Source organism: Amblyraja radiata, chromosome 1, assembly GCF_010909765.2.
Source record: "Amblyraja radiata isolate CabotCenter1 chromosome 1, sAmbRad1.1.pri, whole genome shotgun sequence".
Taxonomy (NCBI): Eukaryota; Metazoa; Chordata; class Chondrichthyes; order Rajiformes; family Rajidae; genus Amblyraja; species Amblyraja radiata.
The window spans coordinates 79,181,817-79,200,328 of NC_045956.1; positions in this window are offsets into that span (position 1 = coordinate 79,181,817).

The following is an 18,512-nucleotide window of genomic DNA, read 5'->3' on the forward strand; positions in this document are numbered from 1 at the left end:
ACACCATTCACTTTCTTCACTGCCTGCTGCACCTGCATGCCCACTTTCAATGACTGGTGTACCATGACACCCAGGTCTCGCTGCATCTCCCCTTTTCCTAGTTGGCCACCATTTAGATAATAGTCTGCTTTCCTGTTTTTGCCACCAAAATGACTAGGAGCGGGGCCTAACATCGCCCGGCACGGCTTAACGGCCGCGAGACTTACCATCGCCGGCCGGGGGCTTTAACATCGGGAGCCCCAGTTGCAGTTGGACTGCTGGACTGCAGGAGAAGAACAAAGGGAAGAGATAAGACTTTTGCCTTCCATCACAGTGAGGAGGTGTTGGAGATTCACTGTGATGGATGTTTGTGTAAATTGTGTTAAGTGTGGGTCTTGTTTTTTTTTGTAATGTTAAGACTGTAGAAATGCAATTTTGTTCAAACCAAGCTTGACAATAAAAGGCATTCTTCTATTCTTCTATTCTATATTGCGTGTCATTAGAAGCAAGAGCATAGAGAATGCAAAGTACAGCAATGTTTGGAAACTGAAATAAACTCAGGAAGTTCTGGAGATTACCATAAAGGTCATGTGGCATTTGTGGAGGGAGAAACAGATTTAGTGTTTCAAACATGCAAAGACAGGATGAAGGGCAGGAGGGACTAAAGGGTGTGGGATGGGATGGAATGCAGGAGAGATCACATGACAAAGGTGGAAGTGTGGCATGATGGTGCAGCGGTTAGTGCTGCTGCTATCACCTGTAGCCTGGCTTTGGACTGACCTAATGGGCAGACTTTGTTGAGGTTTCAAGTTACCTGTCTCTCTGTGGGTTCCCCATGTGTCCCCTCCCACCTCCCAACGTTGTGCTGGTTGGAGTGGATTGTAAATCCACCGTAAGTATCTCAAGTATGTTGCTTGGCATGTGAGAGAGAGAGAGAGTACATTATAGGAAATAAGTGGGGAGTGGGGAGATAGCTCAAAGAATTGGGTTGAATGGCTTCCTTCTCTCTCATCAGGAAATATCAGAAAATATAAAATATAAGATGCAAGGTGAAAGGGCTCCAGGACAAAGAAGTGAAAGATTGGTTCATAGGGAGAACTAATTAAGGGAAGAAGAAACATCATTCAAAGGGCGGCACGGTGGCGCAGCGGTAGAGTTGCTGCCTCACAACACTTGCAACACCCGAGACGCGGGTTCGATCCTGACTGCAGGTGTTGTAACGGAGTTTGTACATTCTCCCCATGATGCCGTGGGTTTTCTCCGAGATCTTCGGTTTCCTCTTCTGTTTCCTCCCAAACTCCAAAGACATACAGGCTAATTGACTTGGGTTTGGATACTTGGCATAAGTGTAAATTGTCCCTTGTGTGTGTTGGCTTTTGTTAATATGCGGAGATCACTGGTTGGTGTGGACTCGGTGGGCCAAAAGTGTGTGTTTCTGTGCTGTATCTCTAAACTAAACTAAACCAAAACTAAAACTGTTGTCTTGTGCCTGCAACACTGTGGTAAAAAGAATTAAGTCAAGTCAAGAGAGTTTATTGTCATGTATCCCAGATAGGACAATGAAATTCTTGCTTGATGCAGCACAACAGAATATTGTAGGCATAAATTAAGGTCCACATCAACTTTAAAATAAACTTCAGAAGAACAATGTAGGAGGCTGAGAATGTAAAGGTCAGAATGAAGAATTAATCTGATGGAGAATAGAGAAAACGGAGGAGTTTGGTGAAGGAAACTTGCATCAGCCGATGGGTTGCACTATAATGTTTGTGACATGTAATGTTTGACTGAATAGTACTCGTGAAAGCACAAAAGCAAGACAAAATGGGTTCACAGAGGGGGTGCAAATGGAGCAAATTTAGACACTATGTATTGAAATATCTGCTGGAGCTCTGAAACAAAATAATGACAATGTCACAGGACTCAAAGTCAGGAATGGAAATATAGACTGATCAGTACATTTCAAAGAATCTCGGGCATGGGAGCTGTGTCAGAAATATTGAGGTTTTTCACTGATCAAAACAAAGAAGCAAAAATGAATCGGCAAGCTTTAAAACAGTTACAGCTGAGCTAAAAGTTGGAAAACAAGATAAAAAATAATGATCATCTTGAAATATATGCATTTAAATCAAGTTGTCCTCGGCACCTTTAGAAAAATGCCTGAAAACATCAGTTTTTGCAATTTCATATTGATGTTTATGGATTTTCAGGTATTTAAGAAGATGTCATGTAGGAAACCAAATAAATGTCATAGCAGGCACTTGAAAAGTAATTTACCATCTACCATCACCAGCACTCAACACACTCAAAATTCACAAATGGACACAAAGTGCTGGAGTAACTCAGCAGATCAGGCATCATCTCTGGAGAACATGGATTGGTGATTTTTTGGGTCGAATGTCACCTATCATGTTCTCCAGAGATGCTATCTGACCTGCTGAGTTACTCTAGCACTTTGTGTCCTATTATGTATTAACTGGCATCTGCAGTTCTTTGTTTCTACGCACAAAATTCCATCCAGTGAAGTGGATGAGATTTCAAAACCGATGAGTAATTACCATACTTCAGGCTGAAAGGCACCCACTAAACATGTGTATTTATTTTCTGTTTCAACTTCCTATCCGTGAGATAGAGATAAAATCAAGGTGAAAAAATCGCTCTCTGCTGATGATCCCTGACCTCCCGAGTATTATATTATTTGACTATACTTTTATGCTTTGATAGTTCTTTCATAAGACACTTTCAGCCTTTTGTTTAGCTATGGCCTTTGACTTTCGATTTTTTTTCCTTTTCAGGTCCCCTTGTAATATCAAGCTCCTCATCATAAATCATTTGAAGTTCCCATTGGCATTGCACCAGTAATGGTAGCTCAGGGTGTTTGCATGTGTTTTCTACCACGATCTGTGGCTTGGTGCAAAAATAGTATGAAACAATGCCACGTTAACAAACGGTCCTCAAACGTCATTTGTCCCTCAAATAAGGGCAGCATTAAGGATTGCCTTTAAATAACAGGGATCTGATTATTCACCTACTGTGCTATCCTGTAACTTCCCTTCTTCCACCTTCTCTTCAACTAACTGCTACAAATAATGTGTAGAATTTAATTCCCATGATCCTGAATGCATTAAAAATAACTGTAATCTTGTACAGTAGGTTGCCCTGCAAGCTATAAATCAACATTCCACGTATGTCCCAATTGAGGATATTGTGCAATGGTGCAAGTTAATGTTAAGTTCGAGTTAAGTAAACAATTATATCCACATTAATAGCCCAATAAAGCCGCGGAGCAGACTCAGCACTATAGACCTCAGAGCAACTAATTGCTGTTAAGAGATAAATGTTATCAAGGTTCAGATTGATGTCAGTGCGCTACCCCTCACTCCTAGGAATCAAGTAGTAATTCTAAGTAAGCAAAGACATCTACTGATCAAAGTATAATTAACGTCACTTTCATCTGTGTCTGGAAAGCAAAGGTGATGAAAGAGATGTTTTTAAAAATGGACCATTTCAAGGATTGTAGGCTGTAGAGAAAATTATGAGGAACTTTCAGAGGCAAATAGTCTTATTGAAGTATTATGGGGGAATTGTGGCATGTTCTTTATCATTATTGTATTATAAGACCAATTTAACTAAAAAATATATAATTGTGAATGTTATGTTACAGCTTATTGAGATATAAATCAGTTTCATAAAGTAAATGAAACATTTCCTTCATGATTATTAACTTGGCTCATCCTTGAGAGATTGGAGATGTGGGTGCTCCGGTCACAGCTACTGATTACACACCTACAGTAAATATAGGTGAGGTTGAGGTAAATTGTATCAAAGAACGTTCCTCCCACCATAAAAGTGACTGACGTTGCTAAACCTGAGAAGAAAGACTTGCACTGTAATGCGCTCACACACATAATCATGGCATTCCATGTTAAATGAAAACACAATGTCTCCCCACAATAAGTGTGAGATTGTAAATAAAACAGGATCCTGATGAAGTGAGTCCTGTGTGGGAAAATAGTCAACTTTTTCAAAGACACGACACAAACATAAAATATGGGACGTTAAAAAATGCAAAGCTTTTGCAATGAAAAGGTCAACCTATCACACAGATTGTCAGATTGTGAAGGTGATTCATATGTTAAGAATGTATGACTCTACGCCTCTACCCTTTCACCAGATCCACTTTCAGCCTTCGACTTAATGTCCAAACTCTTCCTTTTCCATCCCCTTTTGCATTCACTTTCTCATTTTTCAGACAACATTGCCCGACTCTTTCTCCGACTACACTCTTTCTCACAGCCTTCCTTCCCCATCCTTCCTGCTGTATGTCCACACATTTGTGTGAAGCTGGAAAACTGGGATATCCCAGCTGTATCAATTGATTGATTGAAAGGTACATGACAGAAACAAGCCGTTTGGTACATCGTGTCTACGCCGATTATCGATCACCTGCTCAGACTTGACTGGACTTCATGCACTATACATAATTCCCTTTCTCCTGTAGCCATACACTGTGGATGGCTTGATTGTAAGTAATCATGTTAGTCTTTCCACTGACTGGATAGCACGCAACAAAAAGCTTTTCACTGTACCTCGGTACACGTGACACTAAACTAAGCTAAACTAAAATAGGGCAGCATGATGGCGCAGCGGTAGAGTTACTGCCTTATATCACCAGATACCCAGGTTCAATCCTGACTACGGATGCTGTCTGTACGTAGTTTGTACGTTCTCCCCGTGCCGAGTGTGGGTTATCCCAGGGAGCTTCAGTTTCCTCCCACACTCTGAAAGATGTACAGGTTTGTAGGTTAATTGATTTGGTAAAATTGTAAAATTGAAAAATTGTCCCGAGTGTGTGTGGGATAATATTAATGTGCGGGGATCGCTGGCTGGCACGGACTCCCTGGGCCGAAGGGCCTGTTTCCGTGCTGTATACTTAAACTAAACACTAGTTCTATGTTATCACACTTTCACAGCCATTCCCTACACACAAGGGGCAATTTACAGAGGCCAATAAATCTACAATCTTGGATATCTTTGGGATGTGGTCGAAAACCAGCTCAATCAGAGAAAACCTCCAGCGGGATCGGTCAAACACCACACAGACAGTACCTGAGATCAAGATCACACTCGAGTCTCTGGCAATTTGAGGCAGCAGCTCTACCAGCTGTGCCCCTGTGTCGCCCCTAGGTTCCCAGAACAGGGGGCTGGCAAAGGCTGATTGCATACTGGTACAAACTCACCCACTGAGTGGCAGCCTGTTAGAGAGCAGGGGAATTTCAAGAGGTGAAATGAAGTTGCACACGAGGCAGGAACTGCCAGAGGTTTAATGAAGAATCAGTGGAGCTGACAGATTACATTCACCATGAGTTCCCTCTTGGATGCCCCTGTCCACAGCAATCAAAATGATTCATCCTAAAGCACACACAATACCTGCGTGTACAGTAATGCCAGTAGCAATACTCAGGCTATTGTTTTCAGTGAGGGTAAAATTAAGGTAGTTACAGTATGTGCTTTTTGTAGGGTCTGTTCTAATGGACAATAAGTCTCCCAGGTTTGCTGGCAACTGAGTTTAATTTTCCACATATTCTTTCTGTTGCAAAGGTTCTGTACTGAATCCAAGAATTTATGAAACTCTCCCTGCGGGACTGATAGAATGAAATAACACTCAATGATATTACCATATGAGTTAATGGGAGATGGAATTTCTCACAAACACTTATCACGCACTGAAATCCCTTTAGAGGCTTTTAGTATCAGCATTTTGATGCACAGATCTCAATTACAGGGAATGCCTGACATGTTGCTGTCATGAAGTATGGATTCGGCTGTTCTAGAAATCCAGCTATCCTCCTGAACCAGCGTTGTGCCTTTTCAGTTTTTTGCTATTATTCTTGCTGTAAGGTAGAGTTGCTGCCTTACAGCGCTCGCAGCGCCAGAGACCCGGGTTCGATCCTGACTACGGGTTCTGTCTGTACAGAGTTTGTACGTTCTCCACGTGACCAGGTGGGCTTTCTCCGAGACCTTCAGTTTCCTCCCACAATCCAAAGACGTACAGGTTTGTAGGTTAATTGGCTTGGGTTTGTATCCTTGGCATAAGTGTAAATTGTCCCAAGTGTGTGTAGGATAGTGTTGTGCGGGGATCGCTGATCGGTGTGGACTCGATGGGCCAAAAGGCGTTTCCATACTGTATCTCTAAACTAAACTAAACCTCTCTTGTTTATGGTGGGTGGAAACCTATTTAGTTAGCACGCCAGTGAAGGTGTGGAGAACTGAATGGAGCAAGACACAGATGGTGGTGAAGGCTCCCAACAGGTCAGTTGTGGTTGGAGTCGATTGTCTCAAAGACACTGATTGGGCTGAAGCAAGCCTTTTCAGTTTTTTGCTATTATTCTTGCTGTAAAGTAGAATACGTCTAGGAGAAGTGGCAGATGGTTTTACCTACAAAGGGCTTACTTCCTCCTGTGGAGTCAAAGGAGCACCTTTCTTATTTTCGTCCTGCTGAGAAAAGTATCCTTTTAACTTACAGTTGGCATCCAGACAATACACAGTGGGATTCTGAGTGCCGTTTGTTAATTAGGCTCCAGCAGTTTAAATATCTGTATACTAAAGATGAAAGTACTTCCATTGAATTCCTTTTGTCTACAATGGTTATGAATGGTATAAGCTATTATTGCAAGTAGCTTTATTAAAACAGTGAATACAATTATTTTATGTAAAATTTGGTCAGCTTCATGCACCAATATCTGGAATTGAAAATTTCAAGGCACTTGTTTCAGTTCTCTCCTGCTTTCTCCTCTTGTCTTTTCTACTATCAAAGACACCAGTGTTAATAAATCAATAATTGTCAGAAATGCTGGCAGAAATGGAGTGATAGAATTTTACATCTACTTTCATAACAAACAGGAGGAGGGAGATCTCCTCTTTTAATTTGTTCTGAATGGGATCTGTTGGGTTGTTTCCCTGCGTTAAAAAAAAGAACTGCCTTAGCATTTTGGCTCCAAACTAGCCAGTGCCATCCTCAGTGTATGTTGGCGGATTGACTCTACCTAACTCATCACAATGCCCCTAGGTTGGCAGCCTTCCTTCTTCACACGAAGGCAATTTAAAAAAAATGATAACAAATCTTACAGATCCCATTTAGAACAAATTAAAGGAGGAGGATGACAGCAACAAAATTCAAATTTAAAAAAACAGCCAGCCAGAAAAAAAACATAAATCAGGTGGAACAGATGTACAAAGAGGAGAGCAAGAGAGAGTCATGGAAACAAACACTGAGCTTTACACATGGAAGCTTATTACATTCATGCAAAGTTCTTTTATATGCACATTTTTAATATAATCGTAAGCCTCTTTAAATAAAATAAGAATAGCCTACAAAAAAAATCCTATATGAGTATGTTATCAGTATTTAAATGGTCCAATTATAAATATGGTCAATTGGTTATGGGTGAGAATAGGGTTTATTATGACAGGAAGCAGTAATGTACAATGTCAAAATACTTATTACTAATAGAAATGACTAGTAATACCCAACATTGGTTTTAAGTATTGGAAAGGAGTATGTGAGGTTGGGTCATAATCACCACTGCAAACTATTAAACAACTCAAACCAAGGAAGGTGTCAGTGCAGTTTCTGATACTGAAATGAATCGTAGAAGTCTTCAGGGTGAACATCAATAACGTTGTATCAGCCCATAGGTGGGATGTCTGGCAGGACCATGGTAAAACTGCATTCCTGCATTCTTCATCTCTTCACATAATCTGTTTAAAATGAGGCAGAGGATAGGATTGGTTGAGAGGGAAGAAAGGATAGATTTGAAAGGATTTGGGCCAAATGCAGGCGGGTGGGACTAGTGTAGATGGGGTAGGTTAGTCAGCATGGACAAGTTGGGCTGAAGGGCCTGTTTCCATGCTGCATTGCTCTTGATGAGGTGATTACAACTCATGACAGAAACTGCAGAAACTGTGCCCTGTAAAAAGCACAGAAATATCTGCAATAAAATGCAATGGAACAGAGTTACAAAGTAAAGAGCTGATGAATTTTCCATCAAAATGCATTGAATGCAGGATAACCATAGATATATTTACTTACAGACATCTGGGCAGCACGGGCTCCAGAAAGAATTGATGGGGGAATTATCCAATCATCTATAACTTTTGTCAAATGGAAGCATCGCTCCATCGAGCTGAAAGCACAGACCCTGATTTTCCTATAATAATAAAAATAGAATGCAATTAGTCCAAGGTCAGGGCTTGTTTTCCTATAACAGATAATGCAGCTGACCAAATATTTTACAACAGTTCCCCCTCCATGTTGGAAAGCCTGTTTCCGCAGGAAACATTTGTTTTGGGCGTTTACAAATGCAGCAAGACGGCTGCTCTTAAAGGCGTAAGTTGTCTGTTGAACTTCTGTTCAAGTGACAGGAGAAAGAAATTGATAACAATCCTAAAGTGGAGTTTTGCTTCCTTTCATCCTAAAGCATTGATCAAACTGCTCCTGGATATACCTTAAAGATGGCAGGGTTTACTTGGGGACTGAAGACTAACCTCCAATAAAAACACTATTTATGGCTCAATGCTGCTGACTACCTCAGGACAGTTACTCAGCTGTGATGTTTGATAGCACCCGTAGGCATCGGCCTTTCACACTTCCAGCACATCATTCTAGCAGCGGGTGTCACACACAGTGCACACTCAAGCTGAGATCACCCCAAACTCTGGAAGATACAAATTCTAACCTTTTTGCTTTCCTCTTTGGGAAACCCTTTCCCTTGTGTCAAAAATCTGCTGCGCATTAAGCTTGCAGGCTCAGTCACCAGCTGGAGGGATCCTGGGAATGACTTGAAAAGCAGAAGTGTAACTTAAAAGAGTGAGAGGGAAAGGAAGAGCTGTTTAGACATCTAGACCCAAATATTCCTCTTTTGTTATTTGTCTTTTTTCAATAACATCAGCAACTGTCAATGTTGGTGCTAGTGCATATCAGAAGATGGGTTGTGAAATGTTGCTTACTACTGTCTGGAAAATGGATTCCTGGTTGATAGATACCCAACACATTGATCACAACTGACCTGCCCTGTGACTTGCAGCACCCCTAGCTCCAAGGCATCATGAGCTTTTAGAGGGCATGCCATCCCCAACATCAAGGTCTCATGACTGTGGCTGCCCTTCAAGGAGGAGTTGACTGCAACCATGGCTGGGCCTCAACAGCTCCAAACGAGACCATGCCCAGGGTCAACTACAATACCCGTATAGTTAGAAGGTACGTTCACTGTTCATGGATATCTCTGAAGATACTTAGAAACTGTTCCAAAAATGTAAATAAGTGGGTAGCAGAGTGGCGCAGTGAGTGGCACAGTGTTGCAGTGGTAAAGTTGCTGCCTTACAGCACCAGAGACCCAGGTTCGATCTAGACTACGGGAGCTGGCTGTACGGAATTTGCACGTTTTACCATGTGACAGTGTGGGTTTTCTCTAAGTGCTCAGGTTTCCTCTCATATTTCAAAGGCGTGCAGGTTTGTAGGTTAATTGCCTTCTGTAAATTGTCCGCAGTGTGTAGGATAACTAATGTACGGGGGATTATTCGTTGGTGTGGACTCGGAAGGCCAAAGGACCTGTTTCCACGCTGTATTTCCAAACTAATCCAAACTAATTAAAATAAATAGTAATAAAAAGTTAACTTAAAGCACAGTTAACTGAAGTAAAATAATTAAAGCTTTAATATTGATTGAAATAAAGAACAAACTACTCACCTACATCAGTACAACTTTCTGACGGTCAGCGGTGCTATTTAAATCCCAATGGTGAGTTCAGGGACAGAGTGGGAGGTCAGTATAGTATAAATAAGTAGATACTTATGTACGTGGTATGCCCTTGACATATTGCTGCTCTTTGTTTTGAGACTGACCCCACTCACAATGTCATTTCCTCTGCATCGGAGAGACCAAACAGATGGGCTAATGAAGTTGCAGAATACCTCCTGCCAATTCACTAAGTGGAAACTGGACTTTCAAAAAGCCTTTGACAAGGTCCAACACAAGAGATTAGTGTGCAAAATTAGAGAACATGGTATTGGGGGTAGAGTATTGACATGGTTAGAGAACTGGTTGGCAGACAGGAAGCAAAGAGTAGGAATTAACGGGTTCCTTTCAGAATGGCAGGCAGTGACTAGTGGGGTGCCGCAAGGCTCGGTGCTGGGACCCCAGTTATTAAAATTTATATTAATGATTTAGACGAGGCAATTAAATGTGACATCTCCAAATTTGAGGAATTCCCTGCCACAGAAGGGAGTGAGGCCAATTCACTGGATGTTTTCAAGGCACGAGTTAGATATAGCGCTTTTCTGGGCTAAAGGATTCAAGGGATATGTGGAGAAAGCAGGAACGGGGCACTGATTTTAGATGTTCAGCAATTCGAAAGGCCGAATGGCCTACTTACTCCTGCACCTATTTTTCTATGTTTCCATGAAACCTGATCTCCCTGTTGTTTGTTACTTTAGTTCTCTATCCAACCTATATTTTAACCTCTCTATCTTCTGCCCCCCCCCCCCCCCCCCCCCCCCCCTACATTGCTCCAATTATGTCCAATGTAAGTGTTAATCTAGCTAAAACAGAGCAGCCATAGCACCAAAAATTAGTAAAGGACTTGGGTATTGTTAGGCCATTTTGGTCAAGTCTGATGTGCTCTGCAGAAATAAGATAAGCTTCTGAATGGTGCCAGTGAGTCTAGGGCCCAGATCAGTGTTGCAGAACAATTGACAGAATGAATGGGATTTCTGCAGAGGACCTCCAAGGAAGTGTGAAATGCATGAAGATGATTGGATTACTGCAAACTAAGTGTACATATTGTAAATAATGTTGGTAGACAGTTACCCTGCTGTTTGTTGATTGGCCAAAGTGTTGAGCCCCTGGCAGGTTTGTTTGGATTCCAGGGTAAATTTATGGTTTAAATGTTGCATTATTCAAGTTAAATTAGCTTCCTCCAGAAGCTTCTCCTGCAACAATGTAAGGGGGATTCTGTTATTGGTCTATGTAACTGTCAATAACATATTGTTGTAATTAATATGTTTGATTGGATTGTAAAGAGACCACCCCTCTGTAGTTCGGTCCCTCAAGTTTTGGGGACCTATAAAAGGCAGCCCCCCTTTGTCGATCTTCTGGAAGAGCGCTTGGGACTGCGTGACCTTTTGGAGTGTTTCTGCTTGCACGAGGCTGAAGGGCTTGGCCAGGCAGGTAGAAGGATCGAACCCGCGGTGGTTTAGGTATCGTATAAGGCAGGCACGTGCCGTCAGGGTAGGCAAGGTAGGCACTGCCTACCCTGACTAAAATGATGAAATGGCAATTATTAAATATAAATAGTAAAGCCATGGCAGAATTATGTCCATCTAAGAGATCGTGCCTTTCATCCGCAGCACTTGCAACACGCGAAGGTCTGTGCAGGTCACGTGCCGTCAGCGCTGCTTCAAGCCGTCAATGACAAGCGGGTGCTGAAGGCAGCTGAAATTCTGCCTTTGCAGTACTGTGCAGGTTCAGTAGCCTACTGCGCATGCGGAGCGCGAGTTTCTTGGCGGGTTTTTCAAATATAGATTGTCATTATTTTAAGAGTACCTCAGGAAACAAAGAGTGAAGAATGGAGTTTGTGTACCAATAACGTGGTAAGTACATTTCTTGGTGCTTTATGTTTTTAAATACCGTATTTCCCGGGGTGGGGGGAGAGCTCCTTTCACAGTGTTTGTGGAGTCTAGCCCCGGGTAAAGTTACGGGGAGGGCAGGAGTGTTGTGAAGGAGGGGATCGGGGCCAGTAACCCACTTGCGACGCTCCGGGCATGGAGCCACCACATTGTGGCCTGGAAGTGAATTAGCTCGGGTGGCCGTGAGTGGCCGCCGGGACTGGGCAGCCCCTTCTGCCGGTCCCCGCTCACCTCTGGCAGTGCTCTCCATCTGAAAACCTCTCTCCTGCTGCTCGCTGGCCTCACTCATGTCAGCTGCTTCCCGCAAATCCTTAAGTTACGACTGCACGATCGAGGGACCAATTGAGGTTACTCGGCTGTCGGAATTTAAGGATTTGCGGGAAGCGGCTGACATGAGCGAGGCCGGCGAGCAGAAGGTGAGAGGTGTTCAGATGGAGAGCACTGCCAGAGGTGAGCGGGCCGGCAGAAGGCGCTGAAGTGGCAGCCGATTCTGCTTCCCTCCCCGGAAGTGGCGGCCAGTTCTGCTGTCCGTGCCCAGAGCGCTGCGGCAGCGGTGAGTGAGTCTGACATGATCTCCGACCCTCTCCTTCTCAACACTCCTGCCCTCCCCGCATCTTTAATCCCTGGCACAGACTCTGCACACGCTGTGAAAGGAACTCTCCCTCCAATTGGTCCCTTGAATTAGTATTGTCATTCAATTAGATGACAACTGATTCAACGTCCCGGTGTGCTCCTGTTTTTCCCACCATCTCTCCACCTGCCTTCATCCTCCGTACCCTACCCATTCAGTAATTAAAAAATGAAGGAGATTTAGAAGCCTTAGGCAAATTGAATTGTTACTTATTTTTATTTTTTACGGAGAGAACAATCTGCGCATGCGCGGTTTAAGATTTTTTTTTAAAGCCGACTGACTGCCTACCTTAAGTAATTACTCACGGCACGTGCCTGGTATAAGGTCATTTGTTGTTCTATCCAAAAATAAAGATTAGTTGTTCCAGTGCTTGAATCAGTGTTTTATTGATGGAACTAGACTGGGGGGAAGCTTTGAAGAGCTTATTTACATAAGCATGAGAAACAATTTCTTCTCTCTGGAAACATTTCAATCTTTTGGATGTACTATTGAATTTAGTGTTTTCAGCTGCACAGCACTCTTTTTCCTCTCCCCACAGATGTGGCTGTACTTTTTGCCATCTCAGACAAGTTTCTTGTGTTCTCTCCACTCCTCCCATTTCGGCATTTTAAAGAACAAATGTTTCCCCATTTTTCTTGTTCTGGTGATGGGTCTTTGAAAAATGTACACTGTTTGCGCTCCAAGGACGCTACCTTCTGAGTGCTTCCGAGATTTTCTCAATTTTGCACACAATAAAGAAACTTCACGAGTGGACTCTATGGACCCAGATAAAGGCAGAGCTGAGGACTGGAGCTGATCAGCTGTGATCATGTTGAATGATGGGGCAGGTTTGATGGGCCAGGTACCTAGTACTTAAAGATACAGTGTGGAAACAGGTCCTTCGGCCCACTGAGTCCACTCTGACCATCGATCATACTAGTCCACGTTAATGCAGGTGGCCAGGCTCCTGCTCCTATTTTCCAGTGTTGTGGTGTTAGATTTAGTTTTCTCTTTGAGACCCTCTGATGTCTTGATTCACTCCTCCATTTCCAAAAACAAATCCTCTTCTCCAGCACTTTCCCATGAAACAGCTGGAGGTGCAAGATCTGTCTTTTTATCTCTTCTTTTCTAAAACTGCAGGGATCTGAGCAGTCTCTCTAGATGGCCTTCTTCCATTTTGTCCATTGCAGCCAATGCGCAAGATGTGCTCTCCTTTATGTTAGAGAAATCAAATGTAGATTGGGTGACCACTTTGCAGGACACCTCTATTTAGTCTGCAAGGCCTGACCGTGACCTTCAAATCGCCTATTGTTGTAATTCTCCATCCCACTCTAAACCCTCTGCCTTTGACTTTTACACTGTTCCAACCATGCTCAATGTGAACATGAGGAACTCATAGCTCATCTACTGCCTGGGCATACAGTATAATATTTGTATTCACCAATGTTTTCTTTTTTGTTCCACAAAACTTGTTAAATATTTTTCTCTTGTCTTTTCTCTTCTGCTTCTGCCCGAATTTAAAGTGACTGTTTTGAAGGGACAGCAGCAGAGAAGCAGGACAAAGCAGTGACTGGCTCTAGCCCGAGTGGGAGGAGAGTTAGAAGTGAGTCAAAGGGGGAGAACAGTTTAAAACTGAGGAATTTGGTTTGTAAATTGGTAAATTAGGCAATTTATCAGCCAATATAAGCAAGATGGCTCTTAGGGAGCAGCCTTGTGAGGGAAGTGCCTTGTGAGTAAAGTGTGAGTCTTTGGCTCGAGAGTCTTCGGCGAGGAGGCTGAGGAGAGGAGGCTACGCATAAAGCACAAGAGGACGGAACGCGATGAACGCATGTCGGGGCAGATGAGACGGTGTGAGGCTTGCAGAATGTGGGAGCCCAGGGACACGGATGGAGCCTCTGGCTGCTACAACTGAGGCAAGTGCGTCCAGCTTCAGCTCCTAAAGGACCGTGTTGGGACACTGGAGAAGCAGCTGGATGACATCAGGGCCATCCGGGAAAATGAGTTTCCTGGACAGGGCCTACAGTGAGGTAGTCACGCTGAGGATACGGGAAGAACCAAGGTGTGTGACGGAGAGAAAGGGTGGAAATCGTGGAGTGCAAAAGGCCCAGGTGGCTGTGCCTAATGAAAACAGGTACGCCCTCTTGGGAACTGTCCGGGGAGACGATGTTTCCAGTCCGAGTGACGGATACGTCGGTGGCTCCAATCCTAGCGCTGGGACTCAACCGGCGAGACCGACATCGGGCAGAGCCCTATTGTCCGAGGAGCAGACAGGAGATTCTGTGGCGGCAAACGAGATGCGAGGATGGTCTGTTGCCTTCCTGGTGCCAGGGTTCAGTATGTCTCGAGCCAAATTCGGAACATCCTCGAGAGAGAACGTGAACAGCCGGCAGTAGTTGTGCACGTAGGCACAAACGACATCGGGAAGAAGAGGAAGGAGGTTCTCCAACATGAGTTCAGAGAGTTGGGAAGTTGACTGAAATGCCGGACATCTAGGTTGGTTATCTCTGGATTGCTTCCGGTACCTCGTGCTAGTGAGGACAGGAACAGGGAGATAGGGGATCTGAATGTGTGGCTGAGGGGCTGGAGCAGGGAGCAAGGATTTAGATTTATAGACCACGGTGATCTCTTCTGGGGTAGGGGTGACCTGTACAAAAGGGACGGGTTACACCTTAACTGGAGGGGGACAGACATTCTGGCATGCAGGTTTGCTACACGTGCGGGTTTAAACTAAATGGTGTGGGGGAGGGATTGATAAATTGGGAGTATAAAGATGGAGTTGAAGAGGAAGTGATTACAGGAAAAATTACAAAAGATTCTTGAATTAATAGGAAGGAAAGCTCGAGAAGGGACAACAGAGTAAGATCAGGGCCAATTGCGAGCGGTGCGAGGGGGGAAGTGAATACGGAGGTCAAAGTACTGTATATGAATGTGCGAAGTATAAGGAATAAAGTGGACGAGCTTGAGGCTCAGTTAGAAACTGGCAAGTATGATGTTGTGGGAATTACTGAGAAATGGCTTCAAGAGGGCCAGGGCTGGGAACTGAATATTCAAGGGTATACCTCCTATCAAAAAGACAGATAGGTGGGCAGAGGGGGTGGGGTTGCCCTGTTGGTGAGGAATGAAATTCAGTCCCTTGCAAGGGGTGACATTGAAACAGGAGATGTGGAATCAGTATGGATAGAAATAAGGAATTGTAAGGGTAAAAAGACCCTAATGGGACTAATCTACAGGCCCTCAAACAGTAGCCTGGACATAGGGCACAAGTTGAATCAGGAGTTAAAATTGGCATGTAGTAAAAGCAATGCTGTGGTTGTTTTGGGAGATTTCAACGTGCAGGTCGACAGGGAAAATCAGGTTGGCACTGGACCCCAAGAAAGGGACTTTGTAGAGTGCCTTTGTGATGGATTTTTAGAACAACTTGTATTGGAGCCTACCAGGGAGAAGGCAATTCTGGATTTAGTGTCATGTAATGAACCGGATTTGATAAAGGACCTCGAGGTTAATGAGCCATTAGGATGCAGTGACCATAACATGGTCAGGTTTAATCTACAATTGGAGAGGGAGAAGGGTAGATCAGAGATGTCAGTGTTGCAGTTGAATAAAGGGGACTATGGGGCCATGAGGGAGGAGTTGGCCAAAGTTGACTGGAAAGATACACTAGCAGGGGTGACAGTGGAACAAAAATGGCAGGTGTTTCTAGGAATAATACAGAAGGTGCAGGATCAGTTCATTCCTAGGAGGAAGAAATATTCCAAGGGGAGAAAGGGACGACCATGGCTGACAAGGGATGTCAGGGACAGTATAAAAATTAAAGCGAAGAGGTACAACGGAGCAAAGATGAGCGGGAAGCAAGAGGATTGGGTAATTTTTAAAGAACAACAGAAGATAACCAAAAAGACAATACGGGGAGAAAAGATGAGGTACGAAGGTAAGCTAGCCAAGAATATAAAGCAGGATAGTAAAAGCTTCTTTAGGTATGTGAAGAGGAATAAATTAGTTAAGACCAAACTTGGACCCTTGAAGATCGAAAAAGGTGAATTTATTATGGGGAACAAGGAAATGGTAGATGAGTTGAACAGGTACTTTGGATCTGTCTTCACTAAGGAGGACACAAACAATCTTCCTGATATAGTAGTGGCCAGAGGATCTGGGGTGAGGGAGGAACTGAAGGAAATGCACATTAGGCAGGAAATGTTGTTGGATAGACTGATGGGACTGAAGGCTGATAAATCCCCAGGGCCCGATGGTCTGCATCCCAGGGTACTTAAGGAAGTGGCTCTAGAAATCGTGGATGCATTGGTGATAATTTTCTAATGTTCTATACACTCAGGATCAGTTCCTGTGGATTGGAGGGTTGCTAATGTTATCCTTTGGCTGTCGCAAGAACAACAACTAAGTTTTGTAACTTATTTTATTCTCAAAATAGCTTCTTAGCTCACAGGTTCTTACAACAAGTATGGCCACTGCCGCGCGAAAGCAAAACCACGCAAAAACTAGCAGCCCCTCCCGAGTCACGTGACCGCGGCTTCCGAACTCAGGGTTCGATACCTGTGTACGCCAGCAGGCGCCGATACATCCTCCCACCCCCAGAACCGCGGTACAGAAACGCACGGGTAACCGGACGGATCGACCGGAACGCACAGAACCGGAGGGGCGTGACAAACACAAACGAGGAACGGGCATAACAGAGGGGACCGGTGAAACATAACCGGGGGTAACAGGTGCAGAAGGCGGCAAAACAGCCGTCCTCTACGCCGTGGAGTGGCTATCCTCGTCGACGTGCGCTGGCTTAAGGCGGCTGACGGAGATGAACTCCTCCTTGCCACCCATGTCCAATATGAACGTCGAGGCACCAGTCCTCAGCACCCTGTACGGACCCTCGTACACCCGCTGTAACGGTGAGCGGTGAACATCCCTATGAAGGAAAACATAAGCACAATCCCGTAACATAGTAGGCACATGCACCGCGGACGACCCGTGTCGGGAAGTGGGAACCGGGACCAAAGCGCGCGCCTGCTCGCGAAGGTCAGCTAACACCGCCGAAGCCGGGATCTCCTGATCCCGGGGGACGGGCAGAAAATCCCCAGGTACCCACAAACCCGAGCCGTAAACCAGCTCGGCTGAGGAGGCGTTGAGGTCCTCCTTAGGAGTGGTTCTGATGCCTAGGAGGACCCAAGGTCGACCTAATCGGGGCCGGTGAGCTGAGCTTTCAAAGCCGACTTGAGGTACCTGTGAAAACACTCAACCAAACCGTTGGACTGGATGATACGCGGTGGTCTGGTGCAGCTTCTCACCGTACAGCTGCACCATACCACTCCACAGGAAGGATGTGAACTGAGCCCCTCGATCAGTAGTGATAGAGGAAGGAACCCCAAAACGAGCGATTCAATTTGAGACAATAGTCCGCACACAATCCTCAGCGGAGGTATCAGTTAACAGTATCGTCTCCGCCCACCTGGTAAACCTGTCCACGATAGTCAGTAGGTGAGTTGCCCCGCCCGAACACGGCAAGGGACCTACCAGATCAGGGCAGAGGTGGTGCGAATGGACGGGTGAGTGAGGCTGTGGATGGTGTCGAAAACCCGGCGCCTCCAGGCAATCGGAACAATGGGGCTGGCTTTGCCCGTGGAAACATCGCAAAGGACCCGCATGTCGGCAGCGCTGCAGGGGCACCTCAGCCAATTTAAGGCCCGACTCAGCATTGCAGTAAACCTCCATGCCGGCATCCACCTGCTGGGCAGTGGCCAGATCCGCATAATCCACACCTAGGCTTAAAGCGGAAACCTCGGGGGCTGCCGGACTGGACAGCGCGTCAGCCACAACGTTCAGCTTCCCCGCCACATGCCGAATATCAGATGTGAATTCGGATATGTAGGCGAGGTGCCTCTTGGCCTGGTGGACCAGGGATCGGACACCTTGGTCAAAGCGAACGTGAGTGGCTTGTGGTCCGTGAATGTAAATTTTTTAATTCTCAAAATAGCTTCTTAGCTCACAGGTACTTACATCACGTATGGCCACTGCCGCGCAAAAGCAAAACCGCGCAAAAACTAGCAACCCCTCCCGAGTCACGTGAATTCAAAGTAACATTAGCAAATTTGCAGATGACACAAAGTTGGGTGGAAGTGTGAACTGTGAGGAGGATGCTATGAGAGTGCAGGGTGACTTGGACAGGTTGGGGGAGTGGGCAGATGCATGGCAGATGACGTTTAATGCGGATAAATGTGAGGTTATCCACTTTGGT